At 35.3% G+C, this 4,400-nt stretch overlaps 1 pseudogene; it reads left to right on the top strand.

Moving 5' to 3' along the window:
- Positions 1-996: 996 nt before the first annotated feature.
- Positions 997-4,400, top strand: part of LOC119344998 — a 6,187-nt pseudogene continuing 2,783 nt past the window's right edge.

A 4,400-nucleotide genomic window follows, 5' to 3' on the forward strand; every position in this document is an offset into this window, starting at 1 on the left:
AATTTTGGTGAGGGAGGTGATAAAATACACACACAGTAACTTTAATGTTAATAGCATGGTAACTCACACATCGCATACCTGATAAGTTATGTACCCTGGTCCTGGTAACTTTGGCACCGGGCGAGGGGGGGGGGGCAGGGTGGTTGTTGAAATATCCCCTGGTAACTTTTATGTGAATAGCATGGTAACTCACATATCAAAGACCTGATAACTTATGTACCTCGGTGCTGATAACTTTAGCAGGGGGGAGGGGTTGATGAAATATCCCCCCGGTAGCTCTTTACGTGAATAGCTTGATAACTCACACATTGCAGACCTGATAACTTATGAGCCTCTGTCCTGATTACTTTGACGAGGGGGTTGTTTAAAAACATACACTCGAAAACTTCCATGTAAATAGTTTGATATTATATCCATCGTATACATGATAACTCACGCGCAAACACCACGGTAACTTTAACCCGAGCTCATAAGAAGGTTAGAGAAACCAGGTTTATGCACAACATGGTAACATATGTAGCACATACGTCATAACTTACTTGGCCTAGAAGTGGTAACTTTTGATCTGACAAAAGTCGTCCGAACATATCAACATGTGATCTAGTTTTGAAACTCTTGTCATGACGGATTTTTTATGTGAAAATGATTTTTCGATCGGACCGGCGATTTGAGCTAACATTTGGAAGTTTTGAAATAGGGGAAAATCTACGATTACATCAGCTACTGTGTCTTCTACTTCATTTGCACATGGAAAGAAGGTTGCGGGATCATTTTTATGCTCGGTAATTCCTATATAACAAGATGTAACTTAGTTATCACTGACGTGATAACTTACTTAATGTGGGCCTGGTAACTTTTGACTCTAAAAAAAGTTGTTGAAACATATCAATATGGGATCTAGTTTTGAAGGTCTCGTTGCGACAAATCTTTCATGTGAAAACATTTTTTCAATTGGACTGACGGTTTGAGTTACAAAACATTTTAAAGTTTTGAAATATGGGGGAATTTAGGATGACATCAGCTATCACGTCCTCTAGTTCATTTGCATGTGGGGAGAAGGTTGGTTGATCTTGTTTATGCCCCGGTAATTTCTATATAAACAAGATGATAACTTATGAACCAAAGACGTGATAACTTACTTAGTGTGGGCCTGATAACTTTTGACTAAAAAAAAGTCATCGGAACATATCAATATGGGATCTAATTTCAAAGGTCTCCTCGCGACGAATCTTTTATGTGAAAATGATTTTTCAATCTGAGCGGCGGTTTGAACTAGAAAACATTTTGAAGTTTTAAAAAAGGAATCTAAGATGACATCAGCTTTTCATCTTCTAGTGCATGTATGCATGTAATTAGAGGAAGAAGTGCACGTGAAAGCAAAACTAGTCATTCTAATGCATGTATGCATGTAATTAGAGTGAAATAAGGATCGTTCTTGCCTATTGCTAAAATCCAAACGTTTGGTACTTATAAAAGTCCATATTTTTAATATAATTTTTGTAAACTTGAAAAATATTTTCTCTATGCATATTTAACATTTTTTAAATGTTTTGTTAAGGTTTTCTAAATGTTTCATGTAAAGTGCTATTTGTAATATATATTTTCAGAACATTTGGAAGTATAAACGAAAATAAAAAAGATATCATAAAACATGAGAAAAATATATATACGAGGTCGTGGCCTCCCGCGCGCATGGGCCGGCCCTCTGGCGCTGCCTCGACGCGAGGCTTCCCAACGTCTCGCTATAAGAGAGATATTGGGGCGCCCTGCATAAAAGCTGACTCCGGCGAAATCACTAACTAAGGGGTACCCTTTGCAACAACTTGGGAGTTTTTTTTCCCTATGTTTGTCTATTGAAAACGTTTTACTTCTTGAATCGTGCGTCCAAATCCAAACCATTTTCACCGCTGGATTCTTGCGTCGAGAGCTTTGAAACTAGATCGCATCTTAATATGTTTCAACAAAAAAAATTACGGAAAAAACAGAGATGAAAACCAGAGCCGGAAACATGAGCTTTTTCACTTTTTTCACGGAAGTAAATGTGTGCTTCGCGTGGAAGCAAAAAAATGTTTTTCTTCTTTTACAAAAGGTACGGATGTGCTTCTCGCGAAAGCAAATCGTGCTTCTCGTGGATGAAAAAAAACATGTTTTTTTTTAATTTCTGATAGGCACAGTTATGCTTCTCACGGAAGCAAATCTGTGTCTCCACGAGTAGCAAATTTGTGCTTCTCGTAGAAGAAAAAAACATGTTTTTTCAAGAGGCACAACAATGCTTCTTGCGAAAACAAATTAATGCATTTACGAGAAACAAATCTATGCTTTGTATGGAATTAAAAGAAATTATGTTTGTTTCTTTTTCCAAGAGGTACAGTTCTGCTTCTTGCTGATTCAATCAGCGCTTTCACGAGAAGCAAATTTGTGCTTCTTGTGAAAGCAAAAATATATGTTTTTTTTCTTTCCAAGATATACGGCTGTGCTTCTCGCGAAAACAAATTTGTGCCTCCACAAGAAGAAAATATGTGATTCTCATGGAAGCACAATTTTTTTCACGCCCAAAAAAAATCAATATTTTCTCTCTCCAAACCTAGAGAAAAACAAAAAGGCAAAAAAATACTCAGAGAAAACCATCTAAAACCCAAAAATACGTATAGAAAAATAAAAAATAACATCCCGAGGAAGCGTCCAGCGCATGACACATGGTGGCGGCTGGAGAATCAAAATGCACAGAACCACCACTTTTGTGTCACAACTCACGAAAAACCACAACTTTACAACAATGTGATACTTTGCACCGAACCGAAGAATTGACATTGGCAAAGAACACTGAACCAAATTCTGAGCGCGTTTTGACGTGGCCGATCGCGGGCAAGCGGACAATGGGCCATGTATTAAAAATGTTAATCTTATATTTGAAAAATGGTAAACATGTTAACTGTGTACTCAAAAAATTTAAACTTATCTTTGAAAATTATTAACATGTATTAGAAACAAATTCTTCATGTATATGAAAAATATAGAATGAAACAAAAAGAAATAAATAAAAATCCAAAAACCAATGAAAACAAAGGAAAAATGAACAAGGAAACCGAAGAAACAAGTGTAAATAACATGGAAGATAATGATAATGGGTAAAAAAACAAACCGCTGAAAATCAACAAAATCTAAGAAAACAAAGAAGCCCAATGAATACAAAAACAAAAAAATAGAAAAGAAAAATAAAACCCAAAGAAACCAGTGTAAAGAATGGAAAAAATTAGACCCCGACAAGGAAACAAAGAAAAAAATCGATGAAAAACAAGAATGAAAGAAACAAAACAGAAGAAAAATAAAGAAAAGGAAAAAACAGTAAAAGTCGAGAAAGAACCCAAGAAAAACCGAGAAACCAGTGGAAACTAAGAAGAAACGAAGAAAAAGTTTAAAAAAAATAAAAAAAGGAAAACAGAAGAAAATAGTGAGGAAACAAAGAAAAAACCTAAAGAAGAAAAAACCTTGCGAACCAACGAAGGAAGCTCAGCAAGCGAAGTGGAACGAGAAACATTATGCAGAAAAAGAAGACGAAAATGGGCTGGCCCAACAGGTACATCGCAGGGGAAAACGCTTCAGCGAGATAGAAGAAACTCTCGTGTGAAGCGAGATATAGTCAACGCGTATATTTGGTGCCAAGTGGACCTGGCGGTGGGCCATCCCTATATAATTGACCAAAAGTGTTTCACCCAGAAGAAAGACCGCGCATACCCAAACAATGCAATCAAAAGTGGTATTTTTTTAGGAAAACAAAATAACCATGGTACTATTTTGGAATATTAATCTGAATTGAGGTGGTTTTTTGTATTTACTCCGAAAAAGTTGATCGGCATACCGATGATTGGCTGGAGTTTGCTCGTGCTTGTCGAGTCAAAGAATTCTAAAGGATAGCCATGGTGGCATATGGCCATACTTCGAGTCAAAATAAGAGAAAATATAGCGTTTCCAAATGAAGTGTGAAAGTAGCGGACCCTGCTGTAACTGGCCCGTGCCTGGTCCTGCTGTGAATTAATTGTGTGTTTTGCTGATGTTGTACAACCTACACAAGGCCATGTATTAAAAAATGTTAAATCAAGCATTTGAAAAATATTAAATGTGTATAGAAAATATTTTGACTATGTATTAAAAAAATATTAATCTTTTATTTGAAAAAATGTTAATTGATCATTTGAAAAATGTTAATTATGTTTAGAAAAAATGTTGACCATGTACATTAAATTGTTAATCTTATATTTGAAAAATGTTAATCAAGTATTTGAAAAAGATTAAATTATGTATAGAAAAATGTTGACCATGTATTCTATAAATATTAAACTTGTATTTAAAAAATGTTAATCAAGCATTTAAAATATGTTAAACATGTGTATAGAAAATAT

Source organism: Triticum dicoccoides, unplaced genomic scaffold, assembly GCF_002162155.2.
Source record: "Triticum dicoccoides isolate Atlit2015 ecotype Zavitan unplaced genomic scaffold, WEW_v2.0 scaffold19820, whole genome shotgun sequence".
NCBI classification, from domain to species: Eukaryota; Viridiplantae; Streptophyta; class Magnoliopsida; order Poales; family Poaceae; genus Triticum; species Triticum dicoccoides.